We start from the raw sequence: 23,490 nt of genomic DNA on the forward strand, positions 1-23,490 counted from the left end.
ATAAGCAAAACACCCAATAACTGACTTAAGCAAAGCTTATCATTCTAAAATTGAGAATCCTAATAATGAAAGCAAATATTTTAAGGGGTCATATACAGATAGAAGGCCGGAAAAAGCGAATTTTCTGAAGTTTTTATGAGGAAACTTTTTAATTTATTGATCCAAAAATTTGTATATGGTTTAACTGTATTTTAAGACTTAGTAAAAATATTTATTTGGAATGGAACTACAGATGATCTCCGGGAGCTCCTCTCAAAAAAGACGTGACCGGTGACCACTATATCTCTGATTTCGTTAAAGTGATGACAGTTCTAGTAATTAATTGGTGGAATAAGTAAGATAAATTTGTTTGACAAAATAGCGGTTTCTCAAAAAAGGATCGACTTTTGACCAAAATTGGTTTATAAAAAAATATTTATCGGTGTGAAAAACTCCTCCATTAATTACTAAAAATTATACTTATAAATACATGTATTTCAGAAGCCCGTTTCGAGTAATGTTTGTCACTGACTTTGAAAACACCATTTTGCGTTGCGTAAAACGCGTTTAAAGCTTGTTCTTGTACTTCCAAGCACTCTGAAACGCCTTTTCAAATTTGAATGTAACTTCGAAAATATTTACCGCAACGATATGAAATTCTGTGTGTATTTGTATGTTCATTAAGAAAATAAAAGATAAAAAATCGATTTTTTTTTTAATTCTAACTGTATATAAACACTTAATAAAATAATTTAAAGGAACCTTATTTCACGATTCTGTCTAGAGTTTCATAATAAATTGTAATCAAATAACTTGGCTTAATTTTTTTTTTTTTCAATGAATTCTGTTGAATTATAGGTTTAGTTAGTTTGATAATGAAAAGTCCTATCACAAAATTTTTTACTTTTTTTGGCAATAACGACACATTTAACTTAAAACGCTTTAGTACATTGTATTTAGTTCACATAATCTCAGCATTTTATGTTGTATTGTACATGCCAGTAGGTTTTTCCATAAATTTATGGTATTTTCCCATATTTGCTAAATAGGGACAATTCAAAATTCAGTTTTTTTATTTAAATAGTAATTATAATTATTCAATAAACGTAAGGGGTTTTTCTGCTTTTGCTAAATATGAGACAATTGAAAACTTTAAACCGCTCTTCGTAAAAATTATTTACATATATTAATTATATTTTCTTTAATAATGAAGTATATATATACTTGTATGACGAAATCTACCCTGCCGAATTCAGCCCTCAGGGCAATCAGCCCCGATGGAACCGGTTGAGCGGAACCATCAGTTACAGATACTGGTAGGCGGAAGTCACTCATCAATTCACCTAAGCTATTACTTACACTGGCGAACCTGGAGCGAAGGTTACACAACATCAGACCCTGCTTAAAGAGATGTTTACCGATGGTCTAAGCGTCTAAGAAGAGGATTCTATAGTAGACCCAGACTCATGATCATTCCATGGTATTTTCGCTTACTCGCTTGTTCTCTACTGTTCAATTATAGGTCGATCACTACCACACCGTGATAAAACCTCCTACGCTCTAGAGGGCCCCATTCTGAAAAGGTGAGTGTGAATAAGCAGATGGTACCGCGCAGACTAACTTTCAAAAAAGGAGCGAAGCATCCACGACTCTGGTCAACAGATTAACAAAAGTTAAATTTGCGATTGCCTTATTCAAGGAACCCGTAGTCTTTGGATTTGCTAATAAGTAGACTTTTAATAGCAAACTCGGTAAACAATACCGAGTCATATAAGTATTGTAAAGAAATACTAGTAATAGTTCCCCTAAACTATGCTTGACCGTTCAGCTAGTACTGATCGGCGGAAGGCAGAGAATATGTGAAGGATAGTGCGATCTTGGACCATTTGAGACTAGATATCTTTCGTTGCTCCCAGTGTTCCAACATAAAAAATATTGTGCAGCTGGGTGAAAAAAATCAGATATTTTAGCAAATTATTTGAGTTGCAGAATAGGGCTTATAAATAATATATAGTATATAATTACGTTAACAAATATTTGTGTTCCCTTTTGAATGCGTTACATTTGAGACATATGGATAAAATTTTAACCGTCAATAAGGAGAATACGTGTAAAAATGCAAATTAATTTCTCGTAATTTCTTCATCAACGGGAACACTGGTGAAATTCGCTAGCACTAATTTTGCGACATTTGTTTTATATTTGTGAGTTAGAAATTTTTATATTAAATTCAAGTGCATTGCGTGATAATTAATTTTTTGAAAAATTGTTCTCCATAGTAAATTTGAAATAATTAGTTGAATCGAAAATATCAACAACAACAACAAAACATGGAATTGATTAGTTGCAACTTTTAACGAAAACTTAATTGACAACGTTCTACTAATGCGATAAACCAATAACTAAATGCCCCAGAGACATTAAATTTTACACTCGACATAGCATAAGAGGGGTTTGTAGGACCCGGGTAAAAATTAGGCGATGGGCGGAGCACCGTCCACTTTTAGGTGGAATCATTGTGAAAACGGTCAAAATCGAACTACAGCCACGCCTACTTCCTATATAACTTACGTTTAAATTCTATTTGACACTTTCACTTTTCACAAGTCAAGAATGAACTAATATAAAAAATTTGCACGAACGGTGCAGTTGAGATGTGCCACCGTATGACTAAAAATTTAACCAAAATTGTTCAAGTCCTTAGGTACTCAATATGTGAATTCAGTGCTTATAGTTGACTTTTTACCGAAAATATCTTTCAATGTAGGCGAGAAAGTCCTTTCATATTTCTATTCAAACTTCAACTTATTATTTTTTACAAATATGTACTATTTATTATTCCATCAGTGTAAAACTTTCATCTGTGTAAGTCGAAATTTCAAAATTTCCATTGTTGTGCTGCACGAACTGATACAGCATCGTCTCGGTAAACTTATCAAATTTCATTAGTGGCTTGCGTGGCATTCTTTCCTTTTTTATAAAAAAAATTTCAAAATATATCAAATTTCTTCATTATTTTCACTTGTTTTTGAACAGCACAATGTGATTAGTAGCATTGGAGATATACAACTGCAACGACATCTATTGACAAAATACGAAAAGACTTTTTCGAGTACCCAATCTAATTGAAATTCAGAGGGAGTCCTTTCCTGATATGGTTTTAACCCTTGCAAATTGCAAGAGTATAAAATGTTGAGTTATACCCGAATTCCGCTCTTCCTTACTTGTTTTCTTCACCTTAATTTTGTAAACCAAATTATGAACTTAATTTGTCTGTTTGGTAGGCGTTATTTATTACTAATGAGTCATTCATTCAATTAATAAATATTTCGTTCAAACAACTCATGAATATTTTGTACTAATTATTATGGCATGGCATTATGTATGTATACGAGGCCCCATATAACAAAGAAGAATTAAGCCAAAAAGAAAAACAGAAAAAATTGTTTTGCATGATAATTCATTTAGTTTAAAGTTTTTTAGTTTTTTTTTAATATTTTTATTGGATTTAGAATGGAATAGGAATTGGAATTGGTCGAATTTTCATTAAAATGGTAATGATCTTTAATTATATTTACAGTTACATGTTCTACTTCCTTTTCGTGAAATTATCGAATTCTTTAAAAGTGATTAAGCGTGCGACACTTACCTATGTGCGTTATGATTTATTTCTATAAGGTAAATACATTTACAACTTATTTGCCCTAAAGTATATTCAAAAATTATAGAAGATTTAAATTCAGTTAAATAAAAAGGATTGGTCGGCACCAAGGATTCGGCTAGGGTATTTTCATAACATCTCAAAATTAATTTGTATGCAAAATTTTCATAATGTATGTATGTATGCATATCACATTTTAGTACTCACATTCTCTTGCGTTTCATATTCTCGGCGTGGCTGAGACGGAACCATCATACGGTGTGCAACTAATGTCATTTTCAAACTTTAAACTTTTATATAATTTTGTATTTTATACTTCTTATTTAAATTATATTTCCAAGATTATGTAAAATTTATAAACAGAAAAATATCAGCCAACCAAGAATAACCAAGAATTTTCCTATACTAATGAACGCTGCTTGAGTTAAAGTAAGTAGAGTTATACCTAATACAAAAAAATATATACATTAATAGATAGAATTATGTCTTTTGATGATTTGTCCACATTATAAAATAGTTGGGAAAAATGTTTTCCAATCTTTTGATAAATTTAGTACACTTAGTTACACAGGTTTTTATTATTAACTCTCCTAAATCAACGTACGCTTATAAGAGATTTAATTTCGACTGTGGACAGAATTTTTTTATTCGTTTGGTGTATGGTATGTACCCACATACATATGTGTTAGGGTGATTCAAAAAAATTTTTTTTTTTTTCGTTTGGTACTCGGAAAAATAGGTTCCTGGACACCTCTAAGAAAGCCTCTCCAAACATGAGTTCTTAATTGTAGCGGGAAGGTCCTCCTACATACAGTTTTCTATTTTTTCTTATTATCAGATAGAAAAATTTATATCTCGCTTCCAACTACTTGAAAAAATATCTTGTTGCTTAGATTTTGTAGGAAATTGAATGCTCTACAAAAACGGTCTCCACGATTTTTTCGAAAACCCAACCGTTTGAAAGATATTAACAGTTAAAATTTGATTATTTTTGGGAAAATTTTTTATTTCTTATGAATTTTATAACTCAATGAAAAAAATCATTTGAATGATGAAGCATTCAAATAAAAATTTTCCCAAAAATAATCAAATTTTAACTGTTAATATCTTTCAAACGGTTGGGTTTACGAAAAAATCGTAGGAGACCTTTTGTGTGGAGCATTCAATTTCCTACAAAATCTAATGAACGAGATATTTTTTCAAGTGGTTGGAAGCGAGATATAAATTTTTCTATGTGATAATAAGAAAAAATAGAAAACTGTATATAGGAGGACCTTCCCGTTACAATTAAGAATTCATGTTTGGAGAGGCTTTCGTAGAGGTGTTTAGGAACCTACTTTTCCGAGTACCAAACGAAAAAATTTTTTTTTTTTAATCACCCTAATAATATATATAAATATATATTAGAACATATGTTCATATGTACATACATACGTATAATACTATTACATTTACTGCGTTTATTCACAGACATTGAGTTATTTATTAACTTCTAAGTGTTATTACTGCTAGTAAGTTATAACATATTTCTGTAATATATAATTACATAATGCATTCACTACCACCTGCTACACCATTGCATACATCCCGTTGTTTAAGTTTTTATTTGAAGTAGGGTGTTCGGCTTTTATTTTAATCATTAAAATTTATTTATATATATATTCTTAAGTTAATGTAAATAGCTCCATAAGTGTCTAAAAGTATAAATTATAAGTACAATTACAAAATACTAGATATCTAATAGAAACCTGATATTTTTATGTTGTATGGAACAGTAAGTAATTTTTTAATTTAATGTAACATTATGAGTTTTTGAACTGTGTTGTTCTTTTTCATCTTTTCTCTAAAGTTATTAGATTGAAAATAATAAACTCGAGCGAGAAGTAATTTTATAAAGCAAAGCTCACGTACCTATTTTTGAACTAAATCCCCAAATGTGCACCCATTATATCTGCTTAAAAATTAATTATTGTTGATAAGTATGCATACATATCATATTATTAAATCACAAAAGAACTGTGCGGTGGAGAGTTGGATACAAGTAAACCAATAAGTTAAAATAATCAAATTTTGTTTACTTAACCGCTTTGAGTTAACGCGCGTAAGTATCATAAGACTTAACTTGAATTGTTACAAAATGAATATAAATACTCCGCTGTGAATGAGTTCTTGAATATCTCATTGGACACGTCTACACATCATTTAACTGAAGGGATAATAAATTCTGCATTCGCGACTTCCAGAAGCTTCATCTCATTTAAAGAGTTCCAAAAGAAATAATGTCATATCCTTTCACTATAGTCAAACCTTCTTCATCTTTGGCACCAATTAAAGATTCCAAGTGTAGCCAGGTCCTTCCCACCTGGTCTTTCCAATGAAGAGGAGGTCTTCCTCTTAATCTGCTTCCCACGGCGGGTACTGAGTCGAATACTCCCAGAGCTGGAGTGTATTCACCCATTCGGACCAACTAAGCGTAGCCACTTTCTATTAATTCGGTTAACTATGTCAATGTCTGCGCAAAAGAACAGAGTATATTTTTCGGCATTTTCTTTTGTGTGGTCATTTGCTTACGGGATTTAGTTGGCTCCGTTATTGCCTGGCACCTTTGCGTAGCGGTTGTAGCTTTGTTTTTGCAATAGGCGGGTGCAGTATTGTTGCTCAGGTTAATGGTCGCGAATGTTTTTTGTGCGGGTACACATTTTTGGACATTTTATGTATATTTTCGGCCTAGAGCAATTGCATAGCGGTAAGTGCAAATTCGCGGGTCTGCGTGTGGTTCGCATACTTCAGTGCATTCAAATGCAGGCACCTGGAGGGCAGCTGTTCCAGTATTCTTCTTGTCCGTGATCCTACATCAGGGGTACGCCGGCGGATCAGTCTGCCTAAAAAAGAGCCGGAGTGTAAAATGCCTCCTCCACGGAGAAGGAGGGTTAAGATGATTCCACGGCGGGTGAAGAAGGAGAAGTGTAAAATACAAAATATCCTTTCACTGGCGATGCGAGCGCCAGTAAGGGCGATGAGAGCAAGCGGGATGTTTCGTGGGGAGCTGTTTTTTTGGGGGCGGGTCCGTGAGCCATATCGGTGCCACAAAGTGAATAACAGGGTAATTAAGTGGGCTGGTTTTTGAAGCGAAAGCCGCGAAGGGGCTTTGGAGCTTCCCTCAAAATACGAGGAATGTTGTGGGAGTAAGGGGCCTGCAACTTCCTCTTAGGAAATTATTAAAAATGTCGTAAAGAAGGTGGGTCCGCTGGGCGTAAGGATTCACGAAGCACGACCGCTTAAGAGTGGTGAGGCGGTTATCCGCTCATTCTTTGTTTATGGAGTGGGAGAAGGTGGCAACCAACGCAAAGTTCGGGGAGGTGAGGTTGGACATAACTGTTTGGTCCACGGTTCAATGGAAGAACTACTCCGGCTAAAGCACCAGGACTTTACCAGAACGTCCCAGAGGTCTGACGGAAGGATGGTCAGGATACGTACAAAATAATGTCTGCTCTTCTGGAGGCAGGTGGGTAGTACATTAAATGGTTCTCCTTTCGGATGCGACCGGATAGCCCTATCGCCGAGTGCATTCGGTGTATGGGTTTTGACCACAGAGTGGCTGAATGTAGAGCCAAATCTTATGTCAGTCGGAGGTGCGGTCAGGAAGCCTACAGAGCTCTCGATTGCGTCAATCCATTGCCACAACTAAGCATTTAGGGTAGACCAGCTGGTCATCTATTGAAGTCAGCTATCTGTCCGATTGTTGAGCGACAGATTGTCTAATTAAACTGTCCGGGTTCTTGTGTCGTAATGTGTTGGTGTGGGGTTGTATGATTGAGGGTGGGTGTGGTACTGTCTTGCTCCTGGATCCCTACCCAACCAATGATGTAGTTCTTCATGAGAATTCTAAGGTCTTCACGGACCTCAGGGCTAATGACGCTAAAGATGTGATTGCGTAGTTGTGGATTCTTCACAACTGGGTGTATGTGTCGCGATAGAAGGGGAGTGCGGTAGAATGGTTTGTATTGCAAATATAGCGAGCCCCTAGAGCCCTACCTGGGCTACATGGATAAGCTACTACTACTTGCGAGTAGTAGCCCATTTATGCTAGGGCTGGATGCGAATGCCTCGTCTTCGATGTGGTTTAGTAAGGTATCCCGGTATTCGTCTGAATACCAACGCTAAAATCTAGGCGAGGCATCAAGCAAATGAATGGAGGGTAAGAGTAATAGCTTCCATATTGCGAACGAGCCGAGCGAATGGTATATGTTCGATGGGCCTGGGACCGTCAGGGACATTGACGTGACGCTTATGAATCAGACAGCAAGTAGGGCTTTCAGCGTTAGGGGGAGGTTAAAGGAGGGTGGGGATTGAGTGATCGTAATTTTATTCAAACGATGACGTACTATTGGTATTGTCTGGAACCAATATGGATTTTCTGTTGGGGAAGCGATGCTGGACATACCGCTTAGGGTGTTCGAAGTGTTGAGGATGGACGAGCAAATTGCTCGCTTCTATGAGGTAGTTTGGGAAGTAAATTATAGGGTTCTTAGGGGGTGTGAAGTTTTCATGGAAGATCTGTCAGGGTCGTAAGAGGGAGGATATCACCTCTCTTATCTCGAGGAAAGAGTGTGCAAGGGTTCTGTTAGGCACGTAGCGCAACGACAGGAGAAGCTTGGCTGTTCAGTAATTAATCTTTGGCGGAGTTACTTTTCGGACAGAAAAGCCTCTCTAGTCGGTATGAACAGGAGTGTGAAGATTGGAGTGGTTCGTGACTGCCCACAGGGTTCCATCGACTTGAGATTGTAAATACTTGAGGTTTAAGTGTGGGGGTATACATATCGATGTAAAACAGGAGACAATGCTGCTTAAGGGCTGAACGGGTGAACCTGGTCAGCATTAGATATGTGGCGCAAGTCAAATATCTGGGGCTTTGTATGAAGCCTGCCTGTTTGCCTTTATGTCGCACCGTCTCAAAAAATGCTATGCGGGTTCTGTTGGGGGCACCCCCTCCTGTCATTGCTGCGAAATGACGGGATTTTCGATGATGATGTGAGAAGGAGGGATATCTATATGGGCCTCTGAACACATTTTTGTATCAACGCATTGATTTGTACCGCTGTAGTTTTGAGAGCCTTGGAATAAGGCTTTCGTCAGCAGGTAACTTGAAGAAACTGTGTTTTGCGAGTCTGATGCATTTTTTAATTTGGTGATCATACTCCGATTCCGCGAAGCCTTCTACTTTTACAGATTCAAGAAAAAAAGTTGAAACCGTATGTAGTTATTTATTACTTTGAGGTTATGTCCTTCAATGATAAAAACACGAAAAACTTATAAAATAGTAACGCATAAAGTGCTTAAGTTCCTTTAACGATTTTTTGCCCTTCACACCCAAGTAATAATATTCCATCAACTATTCGACTGCTATAATTTTATGGATTTTTAGTTTCCATTATGACCCAGCAGGTCTTGTTTTCTACGCTTCTGCAATAAAAAAATTAGATTTTTGAATTAAATTCTTTGTCTGTGTGCAAATATTTCCTGGCGCAACAGTTCTCAATATGCAGGTCGCTTGTCGTAAAACTCCTTTCGAAGATGTTGGTGCAGAAGTATTCTCTGACTGCAATATTTTTAACAAAAAATCGAAGCAGTTTCTTGTGACCTCATAACGCACAGTCCACATTTTCAATTAATTTGTCACAATTGGTTTTTTGTGAACTTTCTTCTTTTTAAATAAATTATACTTCAGCATCAATATTGTTAAAATTACAATTCACCGCATTCTCTTCAGAAGCACTTTCAACATTTATGATTTCATCTATTCCGTAAAATTCATTTTCTATCAACGAACTAACGAAATTTTTCATTAAAATAGCAGCTCACTTAAACATAACCAACTTTCTGAAAATTTTCTTCAAATGATTTGTTATTTTTTTTAGTCACATATAGTATACTGGGTGAAAAATTAATAAACAAAGATTTGACGAAATAATGCAAATATTTGCATCACCTTGTATTTGTTGTTTACATATGTATAGTATTGTATTGTACTGTTTTTCATTGTACATATGAATGCAGTAGAATTTAACCGAATAGCTTACTTTTATGCAAAGAAAAAGGTTAGCGGTGAACCATTATCCATCTGGGAAGTTATCGTTTGCTCAGACAATCGTCTATAGTTCAACTATTATGTCATTTACCATGAGAAGATCAAAGCTATTAAACTCTGTAAAGTGACGACAAAATTATAATTACATATTCAAATTTTTTTTAAATATTTATTGATGTGCTGCTTCACAAACTTAAGAATGTATGTGGAGGTTATTTAGTAAAACGACACTCTAACCACCAAAAAACGAAACTACAATTGAAAGCAGAAACAGCGAACACCGCACAACCGCAGCCCGAATCAGCTGATACCACTTATCTTATGAGAGCGCAATGTAAATGATTAGCCAACACCGCTTCTACCGCTCGCTTTACCGCACATTGCCGTAGAATTTCCCACGATTTGGATTTTTCCCGTAGAAACGAGTCAGCTGATTTCTCTCTTACAACCAGGTTGCCAGTCTCGATATACTGTAGTAATTATAAAAATTGTCTTCAATATTTTTGAAAATTTCTTAGACTAACTGAAAATCAGAGTCGAGTGCTTTATTTATAAATATATCAACTATTTTTAATAGTTTTATTTCAGTTTAGATATTGAGTATTGAGTAATGGCAAAAGAAAACATCTGATTTCTACGTTGTTACTACGAGCTCAACTTTTGAAAAATTTTGCTCGCTACGGGCGGCAACTAAGGAAGGGCGGAGCGGAATTCGCTGTTTCTACTATAAGGAAATTAAGATTTTCAGTATGCTTACGTAAATAAACCAAAGGTTTATTGCTGGTTTACAGAGCTATAGAAACGCATGTTTGAGCCCTTTGAACCATTTACGTACAACATCTTCTCTTCTAAGCAATTATTTATTTGATAAATGTCAATTTCCCACAGTACACAATTCAATTAAAAAATTTGCGCATATCGATTATCATTAAAACACTAACTGAACATGTACCTCAATTTATGTATTAAATATCACTATAATAAATTGCAATTTATTTGCATATGCCACTCTTTTTTTCACCACTTTTGGAGGAATATCGCAGCTGTTACTAGCGCTAAATTCTTATATTTTTCCCAAGTCTTTTTTTCTAAGATTTTTTTTCTATAATTCTTTTGTAGTCCATCCGTCCCACGATACAGCCGTCATAGAACGCAACACTAGCCTCTACGGCCGTGCAAACTGCACCCAGTCTGTTCACTGCGCTGCCATTCCAGTCGAGTGTACAACAACTTCTACGGTGCCAAGAAGCTGAAGTAGGCAGCATCACTGCCAGTTATCTTTTTATCGATAGCGACATCGACAGTAGGAATACTACCCTTGAATGTCAGGGCATAGTTATCCGTGTACCACGACCTTGGGCACCCCTGCCTATCAAATGATCGATCGGGAATGGAACTTGTGAAACAGATAGACGAATTGACATTCTGTACGAAGCGCGCACTTATAATAGCTCGCCGCACCTTACCATCGCTAGTGGTGGCCTGATAAGCAGCATAACCTGGCACCCCACGTCAACCTTCGCATCAAACCATCTGCCCGTAAATATCCCGATCGAGTAACCTCCCAACTTTATTTCTGGGACGACTTCACAGAATTTACTAAGGGTATCTTCATCGCGCTGCCCATTCCTTCAAACGTAATCGCTGGCGAACGCCAAATCCGCATGGTTATCGCAGCTACTACCGCAGCTACTAATCGCGGACCTCTGCCCAACTTCCCAGATGCGGCAGTTGTTTTAGAAAACAAGCGCGTCACCTTACGCCATGCCGATCCTTGTGAGAAAACATCTAGACTCGATAGGAGTAAGCTATCTAAGCAAGACTCTCAACCTGTCACTGACCACTCTTCAAATACCTTATATGGAAAGTCCGAACAGGGGTCCCTATACTGAACCCTGATAAACTCGCCAATCAAGAGGAGTCTTATCGTCCGATAGCTTTCCTTCGTCAAGTAAAGACGGCACTTCAAGGATTGCTATTCTCATACATTCAATCTTCACCTTAGTTTAGCAGACCATCAACATGACTTCTGTGAAGTGCATTTACCGTCATAAACGCCCAAATAGTTTATGGTCTAAATCATGTCACCTGTATTTTATCGTAGGAAAAAAAAACCTTACCATCGAATCCCATTTTTTGTGAGCAACTCAGGGATCTCATCTATTACTAGGTTCCATAGTAGGTGGGATAAAATTCCACCATGTGGGCAGATCTTTGTAGTACCAAGACGAATCCAATCTGGGCCACCGGGGCCTCCAGTTTCTGATGTAAGGGGTTGTTGTTGCAAAGTTCGCGACACCTGCAGCATCCGCAGGGGACGGCGAAAAAGCGTCTAGGAAGCTGAAATTACGCCTAGCTCCTGAGACGCTCTTAATTGCAATTGGAGTTTTGCAATCAGTAAGTTTTGTTGTTGTTGTAGTTATTTTTTGGTGGCTCATATGGTTCTTGCGATCATCAGTTCAGCTAGATGGTCCTACTGGTCTACTTTATATATGGAGTACACAATAGTCCGCTGCGCCATAGTCCCTTGACGCGGTAAGGATACCATTACTTTCCAAGGCGGCTCGGGTTTGGGAAGGCTGCGATACGATACAGTCAAATTTACCTCCTGGTAGCAAGTCCTCCAATGGGCACGGGAGTTGCATAACACCATGGATCAGGAGGTGGCAGCTCATGGTTGCTGCGTAAATGAGCAGCGCCTTACAGCACCACTCACACCGGTTGGGAGGAGCCGAGTATGCCTTGCGACTTAAGCCCCTGCACCACGACATGCTTGCCATTCGCAAGGGGACTTATAAATATATTTTTTATCGCATGCTCGCTATTGCTCGTAAAAATCTGGTCGAGCTACAACGGGAGCTTAACCAAGCTGAATCGAATTGATGTGGCTAAACAATGATGAATAGACTTGGCGGTTCCAAATTTCAAGATGTAACGAAATGGATTGGGGATCTGGATGCGAAGTTTGATGTTTGTCGTTACAGTGATAGAGACACATTAATTGCTGCTCGTTATTTATAAATTGGCCACGCATCTTAAAACTGCTGCGTTGTTGGAATATTGTCGTTCCTTTTCACTGCAAGATGTTTTCAATCAGTAAAACACCGCGACAGTGTACGTTGTTTTAACTGCTTTCAACATGCCCCCCATTACACTGATGTACTATAGTTCCTCTTTTTGTTTTACTTGATACTCGCAGTCCCATTAGACTCATAAACTCATATTGTTACGAGCCACAATTAGTAAAACTCAGCGGTAAACCGAAATTGACTGAATTAGTAATAAACAATTAAGAATTAACGGTATTTTGACATGTAAATTTATATTTTTTCAGGACGAATCAATCCTCAATTTTGTTTTGTTTTTTATATGTTTGTTGATTAAATATGTATATGCAGGTAGCCTGTGGCCAAATACCCTTTTCTTTTCGGGGTAGAATTGTAGGGTGGTGCCTGTTCTGATCATCTGCTTCACAGTTACCAGGAACATCAGAAAGTCCCAGATTGTATTAGAAGTTTATCGTGCAATTGAATGTTTTATTTACTAAGAGATCAAAATATTTTTCCATTAAATTTGACGAAACTCTAAGAGACCTTAATGATTTACAAGCCACTCAGCCAGCTCTATATAAAACTATATTAATTATTGTGAGCACACTTCTTATCAGAACAAAAGCCTTTTTAATTGATGTAATCTCGGCTTGTTTCCTTTTCATTGGTTTCCACGTAAAAAGAGGGTCCCAAACCCAGCGCACAGCCCTGGGGAAAGGATGTTTCGTCTCGCAATGTAACAATCAACAACAGCACGTGCGGCATGGGATAGATACCGAGAGTTGAAGAGGGAAGTGAGACACATTTGCAGACAAAATAAGGGAGAGACCGAAATGCGTGAGTATGAAGTGCTTGACAAGCTGGACGACAGGAATAATGCTCGAAAATTCTACGAAAAAATGTGGCGACTCAAAGAAGGTTTCAAGACCAGAGCACACTCTTGTAGAGCTCCCGAAGGTGATCTAGTAACCAATGCCTAAAGCATACTAAAATTATGGAGGGAAAACTTCTCCAGCTTGCTGAATGGTAGTTAAAGCATAATACCAGGAGGTGTCGAACCCGATTCCTCAATCGATGACGATGGCGTAGATTTCGATTGCCACACTATAAACAAGTTCGAATAGCAATTCTTCTTCTTAATTGGCGCAGACACCGCTTACGCCGTTATAGCCGAGTTAACAACAACGCGCCAGTCGCTTTTTCTTTTCGCTACGTGGCGCCAATTGGATATTCCAAGCGTAGCCAAGTCCTTCTCCACCTAGTCCTTCCAACGGATTAGAGTTCTTCCTCTTCCTCTGCTTCACCCAGCGGGTACTGCGGCGAATACTTTCAGAGCTGGAGTGTTTTCGTCCATTCGGACAACATGTCGTAGCCAGCGTAACCGCTGTCTTTTAATCCGCTGAACTATGTCAACGTCGTCATATATCTCATACAGCTCATCGTTCCATCGATATTCGCCGTGCCCAACGCGTCTTGCCCTCGTTCACTGCCAGACCCATTTGCTTTCCTTTCTTGTTCAGTCTGGAGAAAGCAGAACTAACGGCGTGGGTGTTGAGGCCGCTGATATCAATATCATCGGCATACGCCAGCAGCTGTACACTCTAATAAAAGATTGTACCTGTTCGATTAAGTTCTGCAGCTCGAATTATTTTCTCCAGCAGCACGTTGAAGAAGTCGTACGATAGAGATTCGCCTTGTCTTAAACCTTGTTTGGTATTGAACAGTTCGGAGAGGTCCTTCCCGATCCTGACGGAGCTTTTGGTGTTGCTCAACGTCTGTTTACACAGCCGATTTAGTTTTGCGGGGATACCAAATTCAGACATCGCGGCATAAAGGCAGCTCCTTTTCGTGCTGTCTAAAGCAGCTTTGAAATCGACGAAGAGGTGGTATGCGTCGATTCTCTTTTCACGGGTATTTTCCACGATGTTGAGAAGGCTTATACCACGGTAGTTGGCGCAGATTTTGGGGTCTCCCTATTTGTGGATTGGGCAGAGCACACTTAAATTCCTATGGATGCTTTCGTCTTACCATATTTTACAAAGAAGCTGATGCATGCTCCTTATCAGTTCTTCGCCGCCGTGTTTAAATAGCTCGGCCGGCAATCCGTCGGCCCCTGCCGCTTTGTTGTTCTTCAGGCGGGCAATTGCTATTCGAACTTCTTCATGGTCGGGCAATGGAACGTCTGCTCCATCGTCATCAATTAGGGAATCGGGTTCGCCTTCTCCTGGCGTTGTGCGTTCACTGCCATTCAGCAGGCTGGGGAAGTGTTCCCTCCATAATTTAAGTATGCTCTGGGCATCGGTCACTAGATCACCTTTGGGGGTTCTACAAGAGTATGCTCCGGTCTTGAAACCTTCAGTTAACCGCCGCATTTTTTTGTAGAATTTTCTAGCATTACCCCTGTCGGCCAGCTTATCAACCTCTTCATACTCACGCATTTCGGCCTCTTTCTTTTGCTGTCTGCAATTGCGCCTCGCTTCCCTCTTCAACTCTCAGTATCTATCTCATCCCGCACGTGTTGTGGTGGATCGTAACGCTGCGAGGTAGGCAGACTGTTTTCTCTCCGCTGCAACACGGCACTCCTCGTCGTACCAGCTGTTCTTTTGCACTTTCCGAAAACCAATGGTTTCGGTTGCAGCTGTACGTAAGGAATGTGAAATGCCGTCCCACAGTTCCCTTATACCGAGTTGTTGACGAGTGCTCTCAGAGAGCAGGAGTGCAAGCGGAGTAGAAAATCGTTCGGCTGTCTGTTGTGATTGCAGCTTCTCGACGTCGAACCTTCCTTGTGTTTGTTGGCGTGCGTTTTTTGCTGCACAGCGGCGAGTGCGAATCCTGGCTGCAACAAGATAATGGTCCGAGTTGATGTTAGGACCTCGGAGCGCGCGCACATCTAAAGCACTGGAGACGTGTCTTCCGTCTATCACAACATGATCGATCTTGTTGGTGGCTTTTCGATCCGGAGACTGCCAGGTGGCTTGATGAGTCTTTTTATGCTGGAATCTAGTACTGCAGATAACCATATTTCGGGCCCCGGCGAAGTCAATCAGCCTCAACCCATTTGGGAAGTTTCGTCGTGGAGGCTGAATTTACCGACCGTCGTGCCAAAGATACCTTCCTTGCCCACCCTGGCGTTAAATTCGCCAAGCACGATTTTGACATAGTGACGGGGGCAGTTCTCTTAGGTGTGCTCCAAGCGCTCATAGAAGGCATCTTTGGTCACATCGTCCTTCTCTTCCGTCGGGGCGTGGGCGCAAATCAGCGATATGTTGAAGAACCTCGCTTTGATGCGGGTTGTGGCTAGACGTTCATTCACCGGAGTGAATAATAGTAGTCGGCGAAGGAGTCTCTCTCACCAAGCTTGCGCTTCTTTATATGGCCACTATAGAAAATACCACAAGGACCTACTCGTCCCAGTCCTTGTCCCGTCCATCGCATTTCTTGGACGGCGCTGATGTCAGCCTTCACTCCAACGAGAACATCAACGGGCAACAGCACCTTCCCAATTAAGAGACCGAACATTCCAGGTGCATGCCCTCAATTCTTAGTCCTTATTTCGTGTGCCATGATCGTCATCAAAAGGGGGGTCACTCATCCGAGGCTTGTTGTTTCGTTTCATTGTTTTTTCACGTTGTAGGTCCCAAACCCAGCGCACAACCCTATGTAGGGGATGTGGAGGCTGAATTTACCGACCGTCGTGCCAAAGATACCTTCCTTGCCCACCCTGGCGTTAAATTCGCCAAGCACGATTTTGACATAGTGACGGGGGCAGTTCTCTTAGGTGTGCTCCAAGCGCTCATAGAAGGCATCTTTGGTCACATCGTCCTTCTCTTCCGTCGGGGCGTGGACGCAAATCAGCGATATGTTGAAGAACCTCGCTTTGATGCGGGTTGTGGCTAGACGTTCATTCACCGGAGTGAATAATAGTAGTCGGCGAAGGAGTCTCTCTCACCAAGCTTGCGCTTCTTTATATGGCCACTATAGAAAATACCACAAGGACCTACTCGTCCCAGTCCTTGTCCCGTCCATCGCATTTCTTGGACGGCGCTGATGTCAGCCTTCACTCCAACGAGAACATCAACGGGCAACAGCACCTTCCCAATTAAGAGACCGAACATTCCAGGTGCATGCCCTCAATTCTTAGTCCTTATTTCGTTTGCCATGATCGTCATCAAAAGGGGGGTCACTCATCCGAGGCTTGTTGTTTCGTTTCATTGTTTTTTCACGTTGTAGGTCCCAAACCAAGCGCACAACCCTATGTAGGGGATGTTTCGCCTTCTCACTTTAGCTCGCTTTCAAGCGGATATTCCTAGGCTACCCAGACGATACTTGGTCAAAGACCGGAAGTCGTGAGCTGCTTGACCCATATGTAAAAGAATCGTTTTTGGCCACTCCCATGAGACTGGCGATCAGAGAACTTTACTCACTTGCGTGAACTTCTACACATGACCTCATCCTCTAATAGCAAATACTCGTCTGAAAAACAACAAATCGGAAGGGCCAATGGATTGTTCGCCGAGCTATTCAAGCGTTATAAACAACAAAAGTGTGCTTAATTTACGGTAATAAATTAATGTTTATTAACGTTGAAATATATTCCAAATTACTATTCCTGATAATTATAAATTTTTGTACTATGAATTATGGCAGTAGAAAAAAAATAAATTAATCCTTTATCGCAAAAGGTGTACAGTATTCTTGGTTAGTCTGTTTTTAACGATGTTTCCATTCGGGAACAAGCCACATACAGTTGTCCGTGGGAAACGCATTGTGTTTCCAAATCTAAGCCACTTACAGACAATGGCCTTGTGGTTTATTTATCATCATAGTGAATGCCAATTTAATTGGGAATTGAGTGCGTTTGAACTCAAGTTTCACATCTGTCAGAATCATAGGGATTCGTGGCAGCAACACATTTTCGCCTTGGAACTTGCCATTCAAGGTGATGGCTTCGATAACGTTTTCCATTAATTTTTAATTAGGGTATTCACAAGGTGTCATAGTGTGTCATATCGTCATATTGTCATATTTTTTTATGATTGTCATACCAACACTGTTGTTGTTTCACATGCAAAATTAAAATATAACTGTTACAACACTGCGTGGTATGTTTCTTGAGTTCGCTATTCTATCAGCTGTATGTGTTTACATTCCTATTATTGACGTTCAAGTGTTTGAAATTAATAAATTTAATAAATTTCGTTATTAATATGGAAGGAAACCACGATATTCAGTTAAATTAAGTTGAATATAAGTGAAATATGAAAATATTTTGATGTTTATGTGGTGAAGACACGCAGCTGACGGTAGGATAGAAAGTAGTGCGTGCAAAAGTACGCAATATGCGCACTAATTATAACAAAGCAAAGGAGTGAGAAGGGTCGACAGGCGCAAGAAGTATGGAAGGCGACACAATAAAAAGTAAATTCTTTTAAGGAAGTCTCTTTTTTTTTTAATTGTGACCATTATTTTTTTCTATAGATACTTTAAGAAAAATGTATTTTTTCTATGAAGAGTAGAACGATATTTTTTTGGCAGCAGATTAAATTGTTCTGCAGTAGTGGAAGACAGTTTGGTGACGCATTTAGAAAGCGATTCTACAAGTCCATCGGGAGCAGAATGTGTGGTTTAAGCGAGCTGAAGAATTACAAAGTCCTGCGTTGAACGACAATGTGTGCACTCGAAGGCAGAAAGGAATATATCAAAACTGCCTTGTCAGATATTTTGCAGGTTCATGGCCAGATCGCAGAAATAAGGAAGCAAAAGCTTAAGATGGATGTTGCAGCAAGGGAAAGGGAAATGTCAATCAAAGAAAAAGAATTAGAGTTAAAAGAAAAACAAATAGAATTAAAAAAAGAGAAATTAATGACAAATTAGAAATTGAAAAAATGAAATTACAAATGCAGGAGAGGTTGGCAATGGATGAGCTTAGGCTAAAATTTAATATTTTTACAATGCACTACATTTTTAGTTAACTTTTGTTATGAATTTATTTTTATTATGTGTTTTTTTATGTTTTAAATGAAGTTTTTATGTTATAAGTTTTGTTGTGATATTAACAGTTAGTGCCTTTTGAAGAATACGATAATGAAATGATAAATGTACCTAACCCAAAATAAAAGTACCAAAATCAAAAATATAGTTGGATTATAATTAAGCAAAATAATCATGCATTTTTATTAACTTGTATGATTAAAGAACAAATGCATATATGTGCATATGTGTATAAGTATTAAATATTTTGATTTTGTACATAACGAAGCAAATAATTTCTCATATTATTTTCTGATGATAAAGGGAATTGAGGCATCAAAACTTCATTGCTGTTTTCATTATCTATATCGAAACTGATTAACATGTTGTGAAGAATACAACACACCATAATCCAGTCATTGCATTCCTTCTTATTTGACGTTGAAAGCATTCTAAATTTAAGCTCCTTTAAACTACCAAATTTCTCTTTCAAAAGACCAAAACAATTCTCAATTCGTACACGGTATTTGGAAAAATACGCATTGAATAAATCCCTTTCTTCTTTTCTATGTTCAACACTGTTTTGCCGGAAGGGCGTTATTAAATATGGTTTCAGTGGATAGGCACTATCTCCCGCGACCCCCTGTGATGTCGACAAGAATCGTTCCGGATGCTTTGCTAGTGAACAATTTGAAAATATTTTCGCGTCATGTACACTAGGGTGGGTCGATTCCGGACTTTTTTCGATTCGGGATTTCTAATAGTGCGGAAAGGTTGCCTTAGTACTTCCTGATTCCAATGCAACTTTTAGTTTTGAGATCGGATTTTATCTTCGACCCCAACTCCGGCCTTGAAATTTCGGAAATTCGCCTAAAATCGTGAAATTGTCTACCTAGCGCCTGAAATACGCATCTCATGGCAAAATGTATAAAACAAAAGTTATTTGTCTCGTCATACGAGCGGAAAGGCGGCGCGCCACAGCGCAAGGTGAAAATTGTTGCAGCTCTCAGCTAACTTGTATTGGTTACCCAAAACCCACCGCGTGGAGGTGGCTGCTCTTCGGGTTCCTTCCAAGCCCAACCCAACCAACCAACCATATGTCAGGCTGGTTTTAGTCTGAATCTGGTCAAATTTATTGATAAAATCAGATTTTGTACTAAACTTTGGCACTTGTTGCCTAGATTTCAGTGTAGAGCATATAAAACGATCACGAGATTGGGGGCCAATAACTTAAGAAGATGCCTCTGTCACCAGTTTGACGGTTCTCTCGCCTGCCACGGTGTGAGAGGAGAATTCACTAAATTTCCATACCTCTGCAGTTGTCTCCCGACAGCCCTTTCATGAGTTCTTCGTTAGAAACTGATCAAAGCACTGGTGGAACAGTCAAGGTAATAGTCTTCCAGTTAATCATATCGTAATAATTATTAGCTCTGAAATTCAGCTTTGGCATTTTATTACATCTAACCCTTCCATTTACAGTGTCAGACTCTGCTTCTCAGGCTGCCAGAAGACGGTCATGGGCCACCTTTTTGACTTCTATCCGTTCGTCAGTCATCATACTAAAGAGAATGTTTTCTGGAAGAGCAAAGCAAGCATTCTGTGGAACGAATGAATCGACAACCTTACGCAGTTTAGCAGGTAAGTATCGCGACCTTTGAATTGCAGCATAGAGATGGCGCGAGCCATCTTTGATTGAACTGTTGAATCTTATTGAGAACCACAAAGGTGAGTAAACTGTAAGTATGTACTTGACCAAAATCTTTATTTCCTTTGTTAGTTTGTCAGTAGAAATGTATAATCTCAGAATTCAATTTGCACAGGTGAGCCAGCGAGATTTGCACATGTTACCTGGATGCATCGACGCTAAATCTGAGGAACATTGACCGGAAATAACAGCTTCTGATATTTTATAGAGATAAGCTTGGTCTGTGCTAAGTTGGGTCGGATTAATAACCTCAGAAGGTAATTGGCAGGATGGAAAACTTTCAAATTTGACAACATGCAACTTCTCACAATCAGGGAGCAGTTTACCTATGTCGCCAGAGAATGTATTTGGACTCTTTGAGACACCATCTATGTGTTCGAAAAGAGCACGAAATGGAAGTTCGTTGAAATGTAGAAGACAAACAACCCACTGTAATGGCCTACCTATTATTTCTTCTAGTTTCCGAATGATTCCACCTTTCCAACCAGTGTTCGTCTTGGTGCCATCAGCACTGACAACTTCTAGATGTTCCACATCAACTGAATTGTCTTGTAAATGTTGCCATATAGCTTGGGTCTCATCCTCAGCTGACCCGGAAGGAGAGGTGACGTGGCCAAAATAATGACAACCAGGTTCCGCTATAAGAGAAATATGTTCCTCTTTGACAGTGTCGCGGCCGTCAAAATACAGCCCATATACAGAGTAAATACTTTCGGTGTTTTGGAGCTTAACTCCAACACGTTTTTTGCCCGACTAATCTTGCATTTGTCAGTGACAAAGCTAGCCTGATCCTCTGTTATCAAACCTGCTTTTTTGGCATCCAGAAAAGCAGATGAAACAATCAAGGCCGCTGCTCTATCACTTACTCCAAATCTTTGGGCAGCTAAAGCAGTGTGTTCTAATACTAGTGTGTTTTGTTTTGTTTTAGAGGATGGAAGTGAAAATTCATCATCAGCATCATTTTTGGAAGAATCCATGTGCGACGCACCTACATTGTTGTCGTCTGTATGAGAGTCTTGCTGATCTGAATGGTCACGTGTTCTAGCTGATACTTTTCCGGTAAGTTTTGATGTTGAATGACGTTTTGAAAGCTCTTCTTTACGTTCATTTTTCTTTGTAATCTTTTTTGTTTCAGGTAGATCAACACTTCCAATGCGACCAATTCTTCTGGTTCTCTGGTCCAAGAGAAATGGTTGTTCATTGATAGGAACTTTCCTTTCCTTTGGACAAGTGCAAGAAGAAAAATAAATGCATTTACAAGCAGCGATGTCAAATAATTTTCCGGGAGAAGAGACAAAGTCGTCTCTTTTAGAGCTCAAACCTACTGGGTTCCTTAAAAACATTTGTTTAAGAGTCAGAAATTTCTTATGGTATGTGATGAGCATTTGTACAACTCTGGTGTGTGAAACTATCGGAATAGATGACTTTTTGAAAGTATTTTCAACCTTTTTTGCAACTATTTCTGTAACCTCTTTACTCCTAGGTTCATAGTTCTCGCCTCAGAGTCGCCCTATACGAAATCTTTCAAACTGATAACACAAAAGAACATCCTGGTAAGTAGGTAACTGGGACTCAGAGGGACTGTACGGATATATGCCAAACACAGGACATTTCTGTCTAAATTTAAATTTAGATAGACATTTTGAGTTCTGTGTTCTGTTGAGAGAATATAAGTGACAGCACTCGGCGAAATCAACGACAAGAGGAAGGAACTCGATGAAAAAATATTTATGTGGAGACCAGTCCGAACGTGTCGTATGGCACAGGGAAATAAATGTAAGTGATAGAACTCGGCGAAATCACCGACAAGAGTGAAGGAACTCGATGAAAAAATATTTGTGTGGGGACCTATCCGAACGTGTCCTTTGGCGTAGGTGAATGAATGTGAGTGATAGCACTCGGCGAAATCAACGTCAAGAAGTGTGGCCGCAAGCCGATTTTCACCTTGCGCTGTGGCGCGCCGCATTTTCGCTCGTATCTCGGGAACGGTTCGTCCTACGGTCATTTCGGTAGCAAATGACGTGACAAATAACTTTTGTTTTATACATTTTGCCATGAGATGCGTATTTCAGGCGCTAGGTAGACGATTAACAATTTAACGATTTTAGGCGAATTTCCGAAATTTCAAGGCCGGAGTTGGGGTTAAAGATGCAATCCGATCTCAAAACTAAAAGTTGCATTGGAATCAGGAAGTACTAAGGCAACTTTTCCGCACTATTAGAAATCCCGCATCGAAAAAAGTCCGGAATCGACCCACCCAAATGTACACTGCCTGGGTAACCAATCGTCACCTGTTTTATGCGTAATTTATAGTCCCAAATCGCTTGTAGTTTTAGCGAATATTGACATTTACGCAAATAGTAAATTTCATGCTGCATAACTGGTGCTTCAACTAATTTTATTTCGGAACCATCGATGTAACCCACACACCCTGGCATTTCTTTCGCAGTTGCGGACACAATTTCCAGTCTTTCTCTTTCATTGGGCCAGTATAAAAACTCACTTTTTAATCGCAATATGGCTTTAAAAATTCGTTGCGTTACATTTTTAATAGTGCCTCCATCACCCACACCAAATAAGGAAGCCACTTTGCGAACAGATTGTCCATCGCCGGAAGATCCCAACCGATACAGCACTATTTTGAGTTGCAGTTCGATTGGAAGTTGTGAAGCACTTGAACTTGTCTTAAACACGCCGTCATTTTTAATTAATTCTAAGATACGTTCGCATTTCTCCGGGCGAACACGAAGCATCTGATTGAATCTGCTTTCGTCAAGATTCCTTAGCACATTTCGCTGCCAACTGGAACATTTTGGTAAGCCGAAATGATCGCTTCTTCTGTTGCTCAACAAACAGCTCATGCTGATCAAAAAACTTTCAATAGCTTCGTCTACTTCGTCACCTGGCAAAGTATAAATATTTGTATTTAATGAAGAAATGTATGCAAATACTCACTTGATTCAACCCCTAATAGAGCCAATGCATGATTTTCACATAAAGAAGCTATAATTTTACTTTTCTGTCTTTCTCGTGGCAT

At 39.1% G+C, this 23,490-nt stretch overlaps 1 pseudogene; it reads right to left on the reverse strand.

Moving 5' to 3' along the window:
* Window positions 1-22,992: 22,992 nt before the first annotated feature.
* On the reverse strand, window positions 22,993-23,490 carry LOC120781409 (annotated as a pseudogene).

This window comes from Bactrocera tryoni, unplaced genomic scaffold (assembly GCF_016617805.1).
Source record: "Bactrocera tryoni isolate S06 unplaced genomic scaffold, CSIRO_BtryS06_freeze2 scaffold_7, whole genome shotgun sequence".
Lineage (NCBI taxonomy): Eukaryota > Metazoa > Arthropoda > Insecta > Diptera > Tephritidae > Bactrocera > Bactrocera tryoni.